The sequence below is a fragment of the Lissotriton vulgaris genome, chromosome 1_1 (assembly GCF_964263255.1).
Source record: "Lissotriton vulgaris chromosome 1_1, aLisVul1.2, whole genome shotgun sequence".
NCBI lineage: Eukaryota > Metazoa > Chordata > Amphibia > Caudata > Salamandridae > Lissotriton > Lissotriton vulgaris.
In genome coordinates this window covers 1,787,767,843-1,787,788,964 of record NC_141685.1, presented here as the reverse complement: position 1 = coordinate 1,787,788,964, position 21,122 = coordinate 1,787,767,843, and positions in this window count along the sequence as shown.

The following is a 21,122-nucleotide window of genomic DNA, read 5'->3' as shown; positions in this document are numbered from 1 at the left end:
GACAACATCAGGGATTTATTGTAGAAAAAGATTTATTCAGCCAGACAGCAACGCGTTTCAGCTTTACGCCTTGTTCACGCTAGGTGATAGGCGTTTTTTGCACATTTTTTATACAGTTTCTCCTCTGTAGTGTAAACATCAACGACAGACAATGTGAACCAAGAGATTTCATAGAAAAGTGGCAGCATGTGACCAAGCCCTTCTTAGAGAATCTTCTCAAGCAGGATCAAAAGCAAAGTCCAATCCTTTCCATCTCCAAAGCAGAAGCAACAACTGCAGGCCAACCCAGAAAAGCAGAACAGCAAAGAGGCAGTACTCCTTCTGTCACCTCTCCTCCTTGTGGCAGAGCCTCCTCTTGATCCAAATGTGTTCTAAAAATGTTCGGCTATAGGTCCAATACTTAAGTCTTTTTCTGCCTTTTATGTAGGCCTAGTTCAAAGGATAGTTTTTGTAGCTCATAGATCCTAATTTCCCTGACCTGGCTCCGCACACACTACAAGGGGTAGAGACAGCATTGTGAGAGGACAGGCACAGCCCTAATTAAGTTCTCCCACCACTCTACCGCAGGAAGGCCCATCATCCTGGTGATGGGCAATCTTGATATGCAGGGCTCTCCACAGCTCCCTTTGTGTGACTGTCTAGAGTGAATGCATAAACAGTCCAACTGTGAGTTTAAACTAGACATGGATTCCACAAGCAGGCAGAGGCTCAGGATGGTAAAAAAAGAAAATGGAAACTTTCTAAAAGTGGCACTTTCAAACACTCAATTTCATAAAGCAACTTCAATAAAATATGTAATTTTAAATTCAGAGTTCAGCTAGCTCATACCCCAAATCGATATCTGTTCCTAGTTGAAAGTTACACTTGTAAGATTTTACATAACAGCTCCAATGATAACCTACAGGACTGATAGTCCTTGCAATAAAGAAAAAAGAAATTGCCAGTATTTCACTATCAGGACATATAAACCACACTAGTACAAGTTTGACATGCACTGCACCCTGAACATGGAACTACCTTGGGCCTACCTTAGGGGCGCCTTACATGTAATAAAAGGGAAGGTTTGGGTCTGGCAAGTCATTGCATCTGCCAGGTCGGCATGACAGTTTAAAACTGTACTTGCAGACACTGTTTGTAGGGCTACTGATGTGAGGGGCACAATCAGTGCTGCAGGGCCATTAGTAGCATTTGATTTGCAGGCCCTGGGAACACACAGTGCACTTTATTAGGGACATAGCAGTAAATCAAATATGCCAGTCATGGATAACCAAACATAATCACAATTTACATCGGGAGCACTTGCACTTTAGCAGTGAAAAGCAGTGGTAAAGTGGCCAGAGTTAAAAAAACTGTAAAAACGAAGTCTAGCAGTCAGTCACAAATACAGGAGATGGAGGCAATAAGACGGGTTACCATGCTGAGGATGTCAGGTATAACACGTGTCTGCTCCAGCTGAAAGTCTGGAGAGCTACCAAACCTCCTGGTAGTTCTCACCACTAAGGAAGAAGACTCTGGACAAACGATCAGTATTAGCGTGCTCTGTACCAGGGCAGTGTCCACCATAAACTCCATTCCCTGTAGAGAGATGACCCACCTCAACAGCTTTTGGGTCTCATCGCTCATCTGCATCAACCATCTGAGGGGCCTTTGGTTTGGTTTGTCTGAATCCGGAAATGAGTTCCAAGTAAGTAGTGCCTTAGCTTGTTCAGTTGCCTGATCACAGCAAAACCTCTCCTTTCCATTGTGCTCCACCTCTGTTCACTGGGAAGTAACCTCCCGCTAATGAAGGCTACTGGTTGGCCCAGGCCCTCTTCATTCAGCTGTGAGAGTACCGCTCATACACCATGCTCTGAAGCATCTCTCTGCACAACAAATTCTTGGGAGACGTTGGGTGCCTTGAGTATGGGCACCATGCACATGGCAGACTTCAGGGCATTAAGAGCAGTCTGGCATGCCTCAGTTCAGATACATTTCCTGGGCTGCTTCCTGTAAGTCAGCTCGGTCAAGGGAGCAACAATGCTGCCATTGCCCTTGACAAATCTCCTGTAATAACCAGTGAGAACAAAAGGGCTCACTCCTCTGTCTGGGTCTTGGGGGGTTCCAAAGCCCGAATGGTGTCAATCTTTGGTTAATGGAGTGCCACTTGGCTGCTTCCAACCTGGTGTCCTAATGACATCACAGACTCCCGTCCTATCTGCCAATCACTGGCCTTGAGAGTGAGGCCTGCCTTCTGCATGGACTTCAACACTTCCCAGAGGTGGTGCAAGTGGTCCTCCATGCTGGAGCTGAACACTGCAATGTCATCCAGGTAGGCAGCCCTAAAATCCTCCAGCCCAGCCAAGAGCTGGTTGACCAACCTATGAAATGTGGCAGGGGCGTTCTCCAACCCAAAAGGCATGACAAAGAACTGGAAGTGCCACTCCAGTGTTGAGAATGCTGACCTCTCTCTGGACCCATCAGTCAAGGCAATCTGCCAGTACCCAGACGTTAATTCAAATGGACTGAGGAACTTGGCAGTTCCCAGTTGATCAATGAGCTCATCAGCTCTGGGGATGAGGTGAATGTCAGTCCTAGTGATGGCATTGATCCCATGGCAGTCCACGCAAAACTTCAGTTCAAGTGTGGAACCGGGTACAGCAGCCTTTAGACCAGGAACACTGGACTTGCCCAAGGACTGTTGGAGGGCTTTTACCTTGTTAGTCAACCTGCAGATTTTGTCCTTCACACATGGACTATCCCCAGTCTCTACATTATGGGTGCACCAATGGGTGACTTCTGGGATGATGAAAAACAGAGAGGTAAACTGTCCCACCCCTGGTGACATTCACTCTGCTGTTCCTGGGTCAGTGTGGGGGAGATGTTCAAACCCTCCAAGTCCCACCCTGGTAATTGGCAGAAAGGTAGTTAGGAAGAGGCTTACTCTCCTCATCCACCCCATCATCTGTTGCCAAGAGCATGGTCAATGTGGACCTCTCAAAGTGCAGTTTGAGGTGGTTAACATGTAGGACCCTGCAGGGGGGCATTGGAGTTTGCATGTCCATCGGGTAGGAAACATCACTATTGCATTCCTTCACCTCAAAGATCTCAGACCAATTTTCCTGTAAAGCGCATAGCTCCACTGGGGCCATGAGCCACACTTACTGGCCAGGCTGAAACTCAACCAGAGTGGTATTCTGGTCATGCCAGCATTTCATGTCATCCTGGCTTGCTTCTAGGTTTGACTGAGCGAGTTTCCAGAAGTGGGCAGTCTGGTTTTAAAAGGCCAGCATGTCACTAAATGCATCATGGTGGGGCATCATGGAAGCTTTCTCCCAGCCTTTCTTCACCAAAGTAAGAGGTCTCCTCAAAGGGTGTCTGAACAGCAACTTACATGGGCTAAAGCTAACCCCCTTCTGTGGCAGTTCCTTGTAAGCAGAGAGAAGGCATGACAAGAGGATATCTCACTTAATTCTCATGGAGTCTGACAGACCCCCAATCATGTCCTTCAGGGTTCAGTTGAACCTTTCAACCAACTCATTACTTTGAGGGTGGTAAGGAGTGGTGAATTAGTAGTCAACCCCACACTCCTCCTACATGGCCTTAATGTATTGGAACATGGAGTTGGTACCATGGTCAGATACCATCTCTTTGGGGAAACTCTGGCAGAAAAAAATTCCCATCAATGCCTGACCTACCACATACACTGTCACTTTCCTCAGAAGGATAGCCTCCTGGTACCGGGTGGCATGTTTCACCAGGATATACTTGTTGCACATGGCTGTCTTGGGGTTCAGAGACCCCACAACGTCGATGCCCACCCGCTCGAAAGAGGTGCTTATGACTGGGAAAGGATGGAGAGGAGCCTTACATCTCCCGCCACAGTTTCAATTTGCCTGACAAGTTTGGCAAGACCTGCAATGCGCTTCAGCGTGCTTTTGCATTTGGGACACAAATATGTGGGTGACAAGCCTTTCAAATGTCTTGCCTTGCCCCAAATGTGCTGCCAAAGGCACATCATGAGTAAGCATGAGCGAATTTTGCGGATCTCGCGTTCGCGAATTTTGCGGATTTGCGGATTCGCAATCCGCAAAATCCGCGAATTCCCGCGAATTTGCGGATTTTTTTTTTTTTGTGTGTTCGCAATTGTTTCTGCCAGTTCGCGAGGATTTGGTACTAGTTCGCAATTGCGAACTTACTTGTCGGCTCGCAACGGTCACGACTATGTTGTTTCTACGTCTGGTTCATCATCACAGCCTCCCAGCACCCTCTGTTTTACCACTGGCACCCTCTCTTTGACCCATGCCACCCTCTGTTACATCAATGCCACCCTCTGGTTCATCATCACTGTAGAAGATGGGGGGGAAAAGCAAGCCCACCTGCCCTGCTTGAACTGACATGAATTAATTTGGGGTTAGTTTATTAACAACACCTGCCCTGCCCCAACTGACAATAATGAATTAGGGGCTAATTAATGTGTCACTGAAAGAATTTAAAGTTCCAGCCTGGCACCTGCTTGTCTGCTCCTTTAGCTGTAAATCAGGACCTTTGTGGCATACAGTTAAGGTCAGAGCAGGGTCACACAAAATATTTGCAAGCAGGCAACCGAATTCTGGAGGGCCCCCTCAGGAAGCACTACAAAGAATCGTTACAAATCATGAGGTTGACCTTTTGCACCTGCTCATTGCTTTTGCTTTTGCTGAAATCGTTTTTCGTTTTTTTTCGCGCTATTCGCGGGGCGCGGCGTCGTGCGAAACCGACCGCGGAAGCCGCCAATTCGTGCGAATGAGCATTTTATTTTTTTTGCGGCTTGTTGTTTCGCGAGTTTTTTTGCAGTATTCGCGAGCCGCTTGCAGCGCAACACGCGAATTTACCCCAAGGTCGAGTACGGGCGCGGCCATTTTGTTTCCGTGACGTATTTCCGTTTCCGCCCGCTATGTATAATCTCGCGCAGTAAGCGCATTGCGAGTAGAGGTTCGCACGAGATCGCGCGGGAAATCTACAGGTTCGCACGAGATCGCGAGGAAAATCTCGCGCGAACTTTCTTTCGCGCTCGTGAACGGGCGCCGGCCATCTTGTTTTTCATTCATTTCCTGTGTCTGGGCATGGTGTTTAATCCTCTTGGTATCTTTGCCATCCTTTGCTTGTTTTCAGTTTTTTTTTTACGATTTTGCTTCTTATCTATCCCTCTCTTTTCCTAGCTGTATATTTTTGTCTTTTCTGCTATTTTTCTTTACTTTTAAACTACTTTTTTAAACTCTTTTCTTTTCTTCTTCCCTATCCTATTCTTTCTTAATTTTCTACTTCTTCCTACCTTACCTGCCCAGACCATGGTCAAGCCAGGCGCCGTGAAGCTGCCCAGGCACTTGAGGGCCGCAGCGGCGGCGGGGAGTAGTGCTGGACCCAGTGGCAGGACAGCATGCGGGAGATTGAGGGGGGAGCAGGTGACGCGACGGGAGATATTCAGCCCGGAGGAAGTGGGCGCGCTGGTCTACTTCGTCCAGCGCCGCCTGCCCAGGACCATCGCGGGAGGCGGCAGGATCGCGGCCGGCGGCTACAACATGCGGGAGCGCCGGAAGCGGTGGGAGAAGGTGTGCTGGGCCATATCCCACCTCTACGGGGTCCAGCGCACCTACAGCCAGGTCACCCATCGCTGGACGGACCTCCTGGACCGCGAGCGCGACCTGCTGGACCAGCTCGGCTTGGAGATCCCCGGGCTTGGTGAGTAGTAGTAGCCATTTAATCACTCACTACTATGATGTTTTCTCCTGCTCTGTGTTGTTGTATTGCAAATATTTGTTTTTTACATGGAGCAAGCCAATAATGCCGCTGATGACGATTACATTGTAGTTAAATTATATTTCAAAATCTTCTGTGCATTTCAGGTGCACTGCTCTCCTTCTCAGTGGCGTTGCTACTATGCTTATTTGTTTTCTAATTCGTGGTCTCATTGGCCTGAGTAACTATTATGTATGAGTGTACTTTACAGAACTGCGTAATGCTAGACACTAGGGGGCAGATTACATTTACAAGCCCCTTGCGCCACGTTTACGTTGCCTTGCGTGACGCAACAGCGGCGTAAACGTGCCGCATCCCTGCGAGTCATTTACAGCATGACGCATCTAGGGAGATGCGTCACGTTATAAAGCCATGGGCCTGCACCACAATGGGTGCGTTCCTAGTACGCAGGGTGGGCGGTCCAGCGGCTGTGCGCCTCGCAAAATTGCCTGCGTGAAATGTACAAGATTTAACGCAGGCACTTCTGCGACGCTGCTACGTCAATTCAATTCCTTATGTCTGCTCGAAGCAGGCGAAAGGACTGACACAGCATGTTAAGTATTGGGTGGCCCTGAGCATTACTGGAGTTGCATTGCGTTGGCGAGGTGACTCCAGCGATGCGCCGCTCTTACGTGACGAGATGCGTCACGCAAGTGCCTACCCTTGCGCCAGGGCGCGCCGCATTGTAAATGAGGCACATCTGCCGTGTCGCAAGGGTAGTTTTGCGTGACGCATTTGATCTGGCGCATCTCTGGAGATGCGCCAGAACGCGTAAGTAAGTATGCCCCTAAGGGGCAGAATTGCAATTACCGTCGCATCCCTGCAAAGTAGCAGGGATGCGCCATTAATTGTGCAGCCCGCTACCACCACCAAACATGGTGCGCCGTATTTGCAATGCGGCGCACCATGGGCCCAAAACGTCACCGAAGCTTTACTGCTGGAGTTGCGTCGCAACGATGGCGCAGCTCCATCAATGCTCTGGGGTACCCTATCTCCCCAATGCTGGGTCAAGCCGTACGTCTGCTTCAAGCAGGTGCAGGGTTTGTGTGACGCATCATTGTCCTAAAGGTGACTGATTGATATTTTGTAGATTTCCCTCAGCCACTATTAGGATGTGTTCCAGCGCAGGAATGCCCTCCCTTGCGCCGGAACGCCCCCTGATGGCGCAGGGCTTTATAACGGGATGCATCTCCCAAATGCGTCACGTTGTTATAATATTATACGCCGCACCATGGCGCCCTTTTTTGTTTAGCTGCTGCGTCACAAAAGTCACGCAAGAACGGCGCAAAAGAGCCGCAAGGGCTTAAATCTGCCCCTTCCTTTGTAACCCTGACAATAAGAAAAATAGTGGCGGTGGATTGATAGTTTGACTATTTAAATGACTGGTAATGTAGCAGGCAACTGTTAGTGTTGTCACTGATCTGACTGAAATCACAATGGAGTTTGTCTGTCACTTTGCGTCTTGCCTGCGGACTGCTGCCTGCCAGTCCTAGGTGAACGTTTCAGTACTTTGTTTAGTGAGTTACGTGACTTTCGAAGTCACAGGTCCGCAAATAAATGAAAAGTAACCATAATCAATATAATTTCGCGGAAATATTTTGTTATTGTTCTTTTGAAATGTTTGATTTGGTTGACATTGACAAGCAACAATCATCCATGTTTTCTGTTCTTTCTTTCATGTTGTACGTCAGCTCCCCCCAGGGGCGAGAGGAGGACACAGGAGCAGCAGGCGGCGGATGCTGTTCAACAGGGCCAGGATCGGGCAGGCGAGGGCTCCTCTGCTGGCCCCAGTAAGTTTTCATTTTAGACTAGTACCTATTTTTCCTAGCGTTCCTCATTTGACTTTTTTCAAAATTGTCTTTGCTCTTCTTGTAGACTGTATCTAAATTCTTATCCTGCCTCTACTATGACTCCCTGTGGTATTACTAGATTATTCTTATTAGTCTGTCTGTGTAGCTAACTAAGATTGCACGGTTGGCGAAACTCCCATGATTCTAGTCAGCAATAGCTCTATCAACTTAGTGCAGTCCTCTGGGATTGTCCATAATGTCTTTTGAAGTGTTCTATCTGGACTCATGCTTGCAAAAATTGCAAAACCTTTCGCTCAGTCACTCTAGTCTGGACCAAAAAACACAGATTGTATTTAAGTTTAAAAGCTTTATTAAAAGTAAACACATTTATTAAAATGAAGTCATAATAAAACTAAACGTTTAACTGATAATGGAAAAGTGGTTAGTGCTGACGATTAATTGAAGACATTTCTTGTGGTCGAGCCGAGCTCTCACCTGGTTTCAACTTGATCTTGTTGTTAGAAGTCCATCTTCTGTCTGTGTGGAGAAAAATGGTGCGTGTTAAAAAAACAGCCTTCATCAGTTGTGCCAAAAAGTGCAGCAAGACAACCTTCCCTGGAAAAAGGGACATTTTTTTTAACTTTAACGTAGACAGTCACAAATTACATTGTTTTCACATGTCTTCATTCCTAGACCAAATACTAGTGACTAGTGAGTGCTTTATTCTAACATTCTTAAATGTACTTTGTAGGTGGAACATCTGGTGGCGGGGCCAGTGTGGAGGTGGTGGTGCTCGACACGGAGGCGGAGGGCGATTCTTCAGGGGAGGAGGCGGCGGCGGCGGCTGTGAGAGTTGAGACGGTGGTGGTGGCGGCCAGAGGTAAGCTCTTATATATTCCTTACTTATTGAGATTGAAGACTAGCTGGGAAGGCAAGAATATGAGATGCATGGCTGGGTGAATGATGAAGCAATGATGGGTGGAAGGACAACAGCCTGGGTGGGTGACACAGAAACTGTATGTGTCCATATACCTGGATCATGCTACTATCTGACTCTTAGATAGCATATGTGTATCTAGAGCAGGGGTACTCCTAGTACGGCCCGCGGGCCGGTCGTGGCCCGGCAAGCCTTCCTTGGCGGTGCGCAGACCTTGCAGACAATCACTGCTCCCCCGGCCCCCACAGAGCAGAGTGGAGATGCAAGGCCACAAAGAGGTGAAATAGAACAAAGCCTCTGCTCTGTGGGGCCGGGCAAGCAGTGATTGTCAGGGTGGAGAAGCAGGGGCGCTAAAACAAACAAAGCCTCAATAATATGTTAATGGTCTTTTAAAGACCTGTTAAGTACTTTGGTGTTGTTGTCTGTGTGTGCGCGTTGAGGAAGCGGTCTCAACCCGGGCTGAAGGCTGACACAGATAGACACACACACAGTGAGATGACAGAGGGGGAGGGAGAGGGAGGGCAGGAGGGAGAGAGAGATGGAGGGAGGGCAGGAGGGAGAGCAGGAGGGAGAGAGATGTATGTAAATGCTGGGTCTGGTGGCTCAGTGGATGAGGGCATCTGCTGCAGGGACCTGTGTGCAACCTCATGGTCACAAGTTATCGTTTTGCTTTAGCCCCGCCCCCTCTGACTCCGCCCCCACCAGTGCGGCCCTCGGCCCCAAACTACACTGTAAATGTAGCCCCTGAGAGAAAGTTTGTGAGTACCCATGATCTAGAGAGAGTAGACGGTCAGTGGATGAACTAAGTGTAACTTTGAAGAGCATGTAACACTGCACCCGCACGTCCGTTCCAGTGTAGGAAAGGCAAGGAAAAGAACTTTTAATTTTGTCCAAATACTACCATAAATAGTAGCAGTAGTTTGTATTGCAAGCACTGCATAGATCCGGTTATTATGGTGGCCACTCCCTACCTCTCTTAATAAGTTTAGTAGTACTCAGTCATTCATGTGTGGATGTATCAGTGGTCACTCAATAAAAAGCAAAGCACCTAAAGTCATCCCATATATAAGCAAAAACATCCCATGTGAAGTGATAGATAATCAGATTATTTATCTTCTTCAATTTTCCATTTCTAGTACTCATTTCCACTGTAGGGTGAAAGTTAAATTAATTAAGCAGTAGCCCTTGAGTTGTAACAGAGTATTCTCAGTGCCACCCGTAATAGAAAAGTAAGAGCTTCACCACCTGCATGTACTGGACGGGTACAGTAACGCAACGGCAACGCAAGTCTAGGTCACTCCTCATGGCGTGCGTCTCTTTTTCTCGGGTGCAAGTTTACTGCGCTGGCATTATGCCGGCTTGCAGAAAATAACGTACCAATTTTCCAAAACAAGAGATAAGAAGAAGAATAAGACTGGTGTACTTTCATAGTCGACTCCAATGGAAGTCCACAGTGCTCGTAGAATTTGTTCCTTAAACTCCCACTAATGTTAGAGCAAGGATGAAGAAGTGTGAGGTTAGATAGATACTGGCCTCAATAGTTATGTAATGCGCTTGCAAGTTGCTAGTTGTACTGCAACACAAATTTCTGCTGAATGATTGAGTTAATCTTAAAGAGCATTGGTTACAGACTATGTCTTTCTTTCTTCATATAGGTTCTCCTTCCAAACGAACAAGGAGGAAGGAGCTGGCTAGAGCGGCCCGGCAACGGAGGATCGAGGCCACTAGTGCGGAATATCGGCGGCTGGTGGCCCTGGAGGACGTGGAAAGTGTGCAGTCGACAACTACAACAACGTCGTCTGCATCGGCCTCCGTGGCCCCACGGGCTGCCACCCAGCACAGTGGTCCACCCAGACTGAGCCGGGCTGCCAAAGGCAAACGCCACCGCCGAGCAGCAAGGCCAACAGCTGCCTCTCACAGGCATTGCACCTGCAAGGCAGTGAAGGCACGCCTGCGCCGCACTACCCTGATGGTGTCCCGCCTTCAGCAGGAGCTCGCCTTGGTCCGCGAGGAGCATGATGCCCTGGCCCAAAAAGTTAACAGCATCCACCCATAGTGTCCCTTGCCCCTTTTTTAGAGACTTTTGGGGGGTGGGAATTGGGAGTTGGGTTTTTGGGGACTTTTGAAGGACAATCGTTGGGGTTAGGGAGGGTCTTGCGGGAGATTATTTTGTTAGGGATATAAATATACTTTTTCAAACTTTATCTGAGCATACCTGTTTTTTACTGCTTGCCTGGTGGGTGGGGGTTTAACGTTGACTGTTTTCCTGAAAGTTTAGTTCCATTTTCTTCCTTTAAGTGTAAATGCCCAAATGTTTTCAACACTAAGTGCCTCTCACAGACTAAGTGAAGTGAATCCAAGAGTCCTAGGACTTTAGTAGTACTACCTTCAGTCTCTCGTACTAATACTCCATTATACCCCCAAACCACCAAACGCTTATCTTACCTGTAATTTGTGTTTGAAAGTAGGGCTAGACCCAGGGCTGGCTCCACGGGAAACACCGAATAACGTTGGCAATCTTGGTCGGATAAAATTTCCTCATAGCGGTGGTACTAGTGGTGTGACACAGTGGCAGTTGCATGCCTATGAAAAAAAAGAAAATGAAATCTGGTTTGTCCTCCTGAGCAATTCAACGGTACAACTGAGAATATAGCAGGTGACAGAAGTACAGTAGAGCAGTGCCACATTGTAGCCTAACAAATGGTAAAGTATAACTACTAATTCGGTTGAAGTTCTTTCACATTAGCAATGGTTCTTTGTCAAGCAGAGTAAGAATATATCCTCGGATTTCTTCACCAGCCTGTTGCTATCACCTTATCCTCCCCACCCAGCAAGTGTGTGGATTTATTGCTGTAATAATAATTTAGTCACACATCAATCAAAACCACACAGCCCGGGGGAAGAGGGTTAGGGTTTGAAAAATGGATGGGTACGGGGGTTTTTGGGAAAGGTTTTGGGAGACAAGAAAAAATAGCACAGCATAGACAAACTATTGTGAACATAAACAAATCTTTGGGTACAAACCTATCCATCAGTCTTTGAAAGTGCATGCACTACTGCATGCATGTCAGTGAAAAGTAAGTAGTACATTCGACAACTGTGGAAAGAAAGAATGCGACAGTACAGGGCCTGTGTGGAATTATTGATAACGATATTCAACATAAGGTCTCTGTAGCCAGATACCCGAGAGCCTTGCTGGTCACTATAAATCCATTCACAACAACACTCAATGGGGTTGGTCTGGAAGGTGTCAGGTTTACTCCCCGTGATCCAGTCGATGCAAATATGGTTCCACCTCCAAATGTCACCAACACCCAGAAGTGTAAACACAGGGTGTTCGAGCCATTAGGCGGGGGAGAAAAATAACAAACTAAAATAAAAAATGTGGGATGGGTAAAGGTAGGGTCAGCAGGGAAAGGATACCTGTAACAGAAGACAAGACAGGCATCAGTGAAGTGCTGTCCTAACATACAAGGGTACTCTCATATAGTCTCACTAAATAACCAAGGAAGTAGACAAGTACCTGAGCACCAAGAAAACATGACCTTGGATAGGAAATACTATAGCCCTTCTGCCACAATCTGTGAGGAAGGCCTAAGAAACACATAAACATATAGTTAACGAACACACTCCTGTCGCACCAAACACACTCGCGTTATACTAAGACATCAAACCCACTACTCACAACATACCACAAACTTGGTAGAGGACTCAATGTACAAAGGGGGTTCCAAATAGTCAAAGCAAAGATGTATGGTCCAACAAAAAGGAAGAGGGAAACGGTAGTGTGTAGGAAGCAAGAACTACAACACTGCGCTCTCTAAGTAATGACCCAGTAGAGAATCTTTGGTGAAGGTCAAACAGAAAAACGTAGTTGCGACCACCACTGAATTCTGCCAACAACACACCCCACGGTGCACTACACAAAGAGAACTGGGGTAGCCTGTAGTTACCTCACTACATGCCCAGTTATGGAGGTCCTTTGAAATACACAGTTATACAACGGAGACGCGTAGTTGTCCTTACTACCGCGCTCCGTTTTAATAGTACAAAAACGATCCCCGATGTGAACGCTAACACGTGGTATAGACCGCCACTGTGCTCCGCCACACACAATTCAACCAAACAGGAATTCATCAAAGGTAGAATTCTGTTAGAAAACAGTCACAGAACCTCCCTTAACAATCCGTTCAGGCAGTAATCAGCTGACCGCACGGGCGGCCGAAGAGTTTAGAGCGGCTTTACCTGAAGACGCGTGAAGTCCGTCTACCGCCAAGGACAGAACACGGAAGCGCTCCCCACTGAGCCTCAGGAGGGGGGGGGGGGGAAGGTGATAGTCCACAGGAGACACGATAGAAAAGCATGCAGAGCGTCCGCTCTCATGCCGGTGCAGAACAGAAACCAGAATAACGCGCAACAGGAAGCGCGTCTGTTCCCCAGATAAACTTCCTGCAAGTCTCCCGCCTACTCATGGGAAATGTAGTTTCATAGTACGGTAGGCGCTTAGGGGCTGCGTAACCTGACAGAAGGTATAGTAGATAGAAAAGGAGAAATTGCTTTTTTTCTAGGTGTCCCCTCACTCACCAGGGTTGCCCCTTGGTGACATGCTTCATCATTGGGGCCATCCCAGTCCTCTACGGCCTGGGGCGTGCTGCGACTTGCGAATTACGTAGGAGCACTTACAAATGACTATGTGTGGTGCAGATGTGATAGTGGAGTGGACTAAGTGATGTGTTAAGGGATCAATTTAGAAGCCTAGAGAGAGCCAAGAAATGCAGTCACAGTCAGAGAAAAAGGCAAGGGATACTGTATCTATGTGGTTGTAGTGGTCCTGTTGGAAGTGGTAAGTAAGTTGCCTGCAGAAAAAAAATCCTCCTATTAGCGGCACTCCTCCATTGCAGCCGACGCTTCGTCCATCGATGTTGGTCACCAGAAGACACCCTGTAAAAAAAAGCACAGCATAGACAAACAATTGAACATAAACAATTCTTTGGGTACAAACCTATCCATCAATCTTTGAAAGTGCATGCACTACTGCATGCATGTCAGTGAAAAGTAAGTAGTACATTCGACAACTGTGGAAGAAAGAATGCAACAGTAAAGGGCCTATGTGTAAATTATTGATAACGATATTCAACATAAGGTCTCTGTAGCCAGATACCCGAGAGCCTTGCTGGTCACTATAAATCCATTCACAACAACACTCAGTGGGGTTGGTCTGGAAGGTATAGTAGATAGAAAAGGAGAAATTGCTTTTTTTCTAGGTGTCCCCTCACTCACCAGGGTTGCCCCTTGGTGACATGCTTCATCATTGGGGCCATCCCAGTCCTCTACGGCCTGGGGCGTGCTGCGACTTGCGAATTACGTAGGAGCACTTACAAATGACTCTGTGTGGTGCAGATGTGATAGTGGAGTGGACTAAGTGATGTGTTAAGGGATCAATGTAGAAGCCGAGAGAGAGCCAAGAAATGCAGTCACAGTCAGAGAAAAAGGCAAGGGATACTGTATCTATGTGGTTGTAGTGGTCCTGTTGGAAGTGGTAAGTAAGTTGCCTGCAGAAAAAAAATCCTCCTATTAGCGGCACTCCTCCATTGCAGCCGACGCTTCGTCCATCGATGTTGGTCACCAGAAGACACCCTGTCCACTGCCTGCCTGATGCTGAATTGTGGCTCGCTACTGTGAAGCCTGACTCCATCCTTTTTTCCCCATTGCAGAGACTGAAACCCGGCCTGTAATTATTCAACGAAAAACAGGAAGTGATATAATATTACAACACCATTGATAAATAAATATAAGGTATGTAGGCTGTGGAGTGCAAAAAGTCACAATTTGTTTTTCCTAGTAGACAGTACAATATTTTTGAAAGTGCGTACTCTGAGTCACCTTTTGAAGGATAAATAAGTATGGGCAAATTAATGTAGCGGATCTTGCCCCTCAAGCTAGGTGTACTGTAAACTGTGTTTTAGAACAAAATTAGATCTTCCTAGCAGTGCTCCCACCCAGACCCTTACTAAAGCCAGTCGCAAAAATGTAGAAGACCCCCAATCAAATCTCAAAAAACGAGGCCTAGCAGAAAACTGGTGACAAAACTTACTTTGAAAGTAAAAGTAGGCCGAAGTACCCCCTTCCTAATTACCCATTACCCACCGTGGATTGCATTCAAACCACTTGCAAGCAACCAAGCAAAAGTAGCCATAGCCAGCATCGCTCCAAGACTCGAAATCCCCCCCACTCAAACACATGCAATAGAAATACTGCTAACCCTAACGAACCCTAAGTTAAGAATAGTGGCAAAGGCTTTCTTTAACTATGCCAAATCCCCCCTTTCCCACCATGGATTTTCTTCAAATGACTTGCAACCAAAATTACACATTCTCACGAGTGCTCTAAGACCCCAGAACTCAGTTGGAAAAATCTAGAACACCCCGAAACACATGCAATCCTGCTGCTAGGGCTAACCCTAACGAACCCTAAGTTACAAAAAGTGCCAAAACTAAAGGCTTTTCTGCGCGGATTTTGTCCCAACCACTTCTACCCGGTATTAGACCTTCCCAGGAATGCCCCAAGACCCGGCAACCCACCCGCCAAGAAGCGTAACACCCCCAAACAGGCCAAAAGCAAAATCTCATACTTGCAATATTTCTGGGCCTTCGGTCCAAACGCGCTGCGTAGCTAGGCCATAAGTCGGGGTTGGCACGACGGATTTCCTGAAAAGCAAATGCAATCAAGATTAGAGTGTCCCAGCAGTGCTCCCAGACCACGAAACTCACCCACAAACACCAGGAAGCCCCCCAAACAGGCCCCCGAAAACGCTACATAGAGCAAAATGTCAGAAATAGCCAAAAAAAAATCGGCCTGGATTTTGTCCCAACCACTTCTACCCGGTATTAGACCTTCCCAGGAATGCCCCAAGACCCGTCAACCCACCCGCCAAGAAGCATAACACCCCCAAACAGGCCAAAAGCAAAATCTCATACTTGCAATATTTCTGGGCCTTCGGTCCAAACGCGCTGCGTAGCTAGGCCATAAGTCGGGGTTGGCACGACGGATTTCCTGAAAAGCAAATGCAATCAAGATTAGAGTGTCCCAGCAGTGCTCCCAGACCACGAAACTCACCCACAAACACCAGGAAGCCCCCCAAACAGGCCCCCGAAAACGCTACATAGAGCAAAATGTCAGAAATAGCCAAAAAAAAATCGGCCTGGATTTTGTCCCAACCTCTTCTACCCGGTATTAGACCTTCCCAGGAATGCCCCAAGACCCGTCAACCCACCCGCCAAGAAGCATAACACCCCCAAACAGGCCAAAAGCAAAATCTCATACTTGCAATATTTCTGGGCCTTCGGTCCAAACGCGCTGCGTAGCTAGGCCATAAGTCGGGGTTGGCACAACGGATTTCCTGAAAAGCAAATGCAATCAAGATTAGAGTGTCCCAGCAGTGCTCCCAGACCACGAAACTCACCCACAAACACCAGGAAGCCCCCCAAACAGGCCCCCGAAAACGCTACATAGAGCAAAATGTCAGAAATAGCCAAAAAAAAATCGGCCTGGATTTTGTCCCAACCACTTCTACCCGGTATTAGACCTTCCCAGGAATGCCCCAAGACCCGTCAACCCACCCGCCAAGAAGCATAACACCCCCAAACAGGCCAAAAGCAAAATCTCATACTTGCAATATTTCTGGGCCTTCGGTCCAAACGCGCTGCGTAGCTAGGCCATAAGTCGGGGTTGGCACGACGGATTTCCTGAAAAGCAAATGCAATCAAGATTAGAGTGTCCCAGCAATGCTCCAAGACCACGAAACTCACCCACAAACAGACGGAACCCCCCCTAAGAGCACCTCAAAGGCAAGCAAGTCATCAAAAACACAAAAAAAATTCCGCCTGGGATTTGGTCCAAAACACTTTTATCCGGTATTAGAGCTTCCCAGCAATGGTCCCAGAGCCGTCAACCCAGGAGAAAACGAGTAGAAGACCCCCAAACAGCCAAAGAGCAAAAGTACAAAAATGGGGACTTAGTCAATTTTTCACGAATTTCCCAAAATCACTCCGCGCGCGCTCTGCAGCTAGGCCCTAAGACCCCTCTGCCACCATGGATTTGCTTCAAACCTCTTGCAAAGTAAAGTATATATAGCCAGCAGTGCTCCCAGACCACGAAACTCACCCACAAACACCAGGAAGACCCCCAAACAGGCCCCCGAAAACGCTAAATAGAGCAAAATGTCAGAAATAGCCACAAAACAAAATCGGCCTGGATTTTGTCCCAACCACTTCTACCCGGTATTAGACCTTCCCAGGAATGCCCCAAGACCCGGCAACCCACCCGCCAAGAAGCATAACACCCCCAAACAGGCCAAAAGCAAAATCTCATACTTGCAATATTTCTGGGCCTTCGGTCCAAACGCGCTGCGTAGCTAGGCCATAAGTCGGGGTTGGCACGACGGATTTCCTGAAAAGCAAATGCAATCAAGATTAGAGTGTCCCAGCAGTGCTCCCAGACCACGAAACTCACCCACAAACACCAGGAAGCCCCCCAAACAGGCCCCCGAAAACGCTACATAGAGCAAAATGTCAGAAATAGCCAAAAAAAAATCGGCCTGGATTTTGTCCCAACCACTTCTACCCGGTATTAGACCTTCCCAGGAATGCCCCAAGACCCGTCAACCCACCCGCCAAGAAGCATAACACCCCCAAACAGGCCAAAAGCAAAATCTCATACTTGCAATATTTCTGGGCCTTCGGTCCAAACGCGCTGCGTAGCTAGGCCATAAGTCGGGGTTGGCAGGACGGATTTCCTGAAAAGCAAATGCAATCAAGATTAGAGTGTCCCAGCAGTGCTCCCAGACCACGAAACTCACCCACAAACACCAGGAAGCCCCCCAAACAGGCCCCCGAAAACGCTACATAGAGCAAAATGTCAGAAATAGCCAAAAAAAAATCGGCCTGGATTTTGTCCCAACCACTTCTACCCGGTATTAGACCTTCCCAGGAATGCCCCAAGACCCGTCAACCCACCCGCCAAGAAGCATAACACCCCCAAACAGGCCAAAAGCAAAATCTCATACTTGCAATATTTCTGGGCCTTCGGTCCAAACGCGCTGCGTAGCTAGGCCATAAGTCGGGGTTGGCACGACGGATTTCCTGAAAAGCAAATGCAATCAAGATTAGAGTGTCCCAGCAATACTCCCAGACCACGAAACTCACCCACAAACAGACGGAACCCCCCCTAAGAGCACCTCAAAGGCAAGCAAGTCATCAAAAACACAAAAAAAATTCCGCCTGGGATTTGGTCCAAAACACTTTTATCCGGTATTAGAGCTTCCCAGCAATGGCCCCAGAGCCGTCAACCCAGGAGAAAACGAGTAGAAGACCCCCAAACAGCCAAAGAGCAAAAGTACAAAAATGGGGACTTAGTCAATTTTTCACAAATTTCCCAAATCACTCCGCGCGCGCTCTGCAGCTAGGCCCTAAGTCCCCTCTGCCACCATGGATTTGCTTCAAACCTCTTGCAAAGTAAAGTATATATAGCCATCAGTGCGCCCAGACCCCGAAACCCACCCACAAACACCAGGAAGCCCCCCAAACAGGCCCCCGAAAACGCTACATAGAGCAAAATGTCAGAAATAGCCAAAAAAAAATCGGCCTGGATTTTGTCCCAACCACTTCTACCCGGTATTAGACCTTCCCAGGAATGCCCCAAGACCCGTCAACCCACCCGCCAAGAAGCATAACACCCCCAAACAGGCCAAAAGCAAAATCTCATACTTGCAATATTTCTGGGCCTTCGGTCCAAACGCGCTGCGTAGCTAGGCCATAAGTCGGGGTTGGCACGACGGATTTCCTGAAAAGCAAATGCAATCAAGATTAGAGTGTCCCAGCAATACTCCCAGACCACGAAACTCACCCACAAACAGACGGAACCCCCCCTAAGAGCACCTCAAAGGCAAGCAAGTCATCAAAAACACAAAAAAAATTCCGCCTGGGATTTGGTCCAAAACACTTTTATCCGGTATTAGAGCTTCCCAGCAATGGCCCCAGAGCCGTCAACCCAGGAGAAAACGAGTAGAAGACCCCCAAACAGCCAAAGAGCAAAAGTACAAAAATGGGGACTTAGTCAATTTTTCACAAATTTCCCAAATCACTCCGCGCGCGCTCTGCAGCTAGGCCCTAAGTCCCCTCTGCCACCATGGATTTGCTTCAAACCTCTTGCAAAGTAAAGTATATATAACCATCAGTGCGCCCAGACCCCGAAACCCACCCACAAACACCAGGAAGCCCCCCAAACAGGCCCCCGAAAACGCTACACAGAGCAAAATGTCAGAAATAGCCAAAAAAAAATCGGCCTGGATTTTGTCCCAACCACTTCTACCCGGTATTAGACCTTCCCAGGAATGCCCCAAGACCCGTCAACCCACCCGCCAAGAAGCATAACACCCCCAAACAGGCCAAAAGCAAAATCTCATACTTGCAATATTTCTGGGCCTTCGGTCCAAACGCACTGCGTAGCTAGGCCATAAGTCGGGGTTAGCACGACGGATTTCCTGAAAAGCAAATGCAATCAAGATTAGAGTGTCCCAGCAGTGCTCCCAGACCACGAAACTCACCCACAAACACCAGGAAGCCCCCCAAACAGGACCCCCGAAAACGCTACATAGAGCAAAATGTCAGAAATAGCACAAAAAAATATCGGCCTGGATTTTGTCCCAACCACTTCTACCCGGTATTAGACCTTCCCAGGAATGCCCCAAGACCCGTCAACCCACCCGCCAAGAAGCATAACACCCCCAAACAGGCCAAAAGCAAAATCTCATACTTGCAATATTTCTGGGCCTTCGGTCCAAACGCGCTGCGTAGCTAGGCCATAAGTCGGGGTTGGCACGACGGATTTCCTGAAAAGCAAATGCAATCAAGATTAGAGTGTCCCAGCAATACTCCCAGACCACAAAACTCACCCACAAACAGACGGAACCCCCCCTAAGAGCACCTCAAAGGCAAGCAAGTCATCAAAAACACAAAAAAAATTCCGCCTGGGATTTGGTCCAAAACACTTTTATCCGGTATTAGAGCTTCCCAGCAATGGCCCCAGAGCCGTCAACCCAGGAGAAAACGAGTAGAAGACCCCCAAACAGCCAAAGAGCAAAAGTACAAAAATGGGGACTTAGTCAATTTTTCACAAATTTCCCAAATCACTCCGCGCGCGCTCTGCAGCTAGGCCCTAAGTCCCCTCTGCCACCATGGATTTGCTTCAAACCTCTTGCAAAGTAAAGTATATATAGCCATCAGTGCGCCCAGACCCCGAAACCCACCCACAAACACCAGGAAGCCCCCCAAACAGGCCCCCGAAAACGCTACATAGAGCAAAATGTCAGAAATAGCCAAAAAAAAATCGGCCTGGATTTTGTCCCAACCACTTCTACCCGGTATTAGACCTTCCCAGGAATGCCCCAAGACCCGTCAACCCACCCGCCAAGAAGCATAACACCCCCAAACAGGCCAAAAGCAAAATCTCATACTTGCAATATTTCTGGGCCTTCGGTCCAAACGCACTGCGTAGCTAGGCCATAAGTCGGGGTTAGCACGACGGATTTCCTGAAAAGCAAATGCAATCAAGATTACAGTGTCCCAGCAGTGCTCCCAGACCACGAAACTCACCCACAAACACCAGGAAGCCCCCCAAACAGGACCCCCGAAAACGCTACATAGAGCAAAATGTCAGAAATAGCACAAAAAAATATCGGCCTGGATTTTGTCCCAACCACTTCTACCCGGTATTAGACCTTCCCAGGAATGCCCCAAGACCCGTCAACCCACCCGCCAAGAAGCATAACACCCCCAAACAGGCCAAAAGCAAAATCTCATACTTGCAATATTTCTGGTGCTTCGGTCCAAACGCACTGCATAGCTAGGCCATAAGTCGGGGTTGCCACGACGGATTTCCTGAAAAGCAAATGCAATCAAGATTAGAGTGTCCCAGCAGTGCTCCCAGACCACGAAACTCACCCACAAACACCAGGAAGCCCCCCAAACAGGACCCCCGAAAACGCTACATAGAGCAAAATGTCAGAAATAGCCACAAAAAAAAATCGGCCTGGATTTTGTCCCAACCACTTCTACCCGGTATTAGACCTTCCCAGGAATGCCCCAAGACCCGGCAACCCACCCGCCAAGAAGCATAACACCCCCAAACAGGCCAAAAGCAAAATCTCATACTTGCAATATTTCTGGGCCTTCGGTCCAAACGCGCTGCGTAGCTAGGCCATAAGTCGGGGTTGGCACGACGGATTTCCTGAAAAGCAAATGCAATCAAGATTAGAGTGTCCCAGCAATGCTCCCAGACCACGAAACTCACCCACAAACAGACGGAACCCCCCCTAAGAGCACCTCAAAGGCAAGCAAGTCATCAAAAACACAAAAAACTTTCCGCCTCGGATTTGGTCCAAACCACTTTTAGTGCTTCCCAGCAATGGCCCCAGACCCGTCAACTCACCTGCAAAGAGGTAGAACAACACCCCCACAAGTGCTGAGTCTTTCTTCATTGGGCGTAAACCAGCCCTCTGCTTTGATGGAAATAGGAGTCTGGAGGAGGAGGATAGAGGAGCATGTTCTTCTGAACTTGTGAACCTGAGGAATGCAGACTGCGGC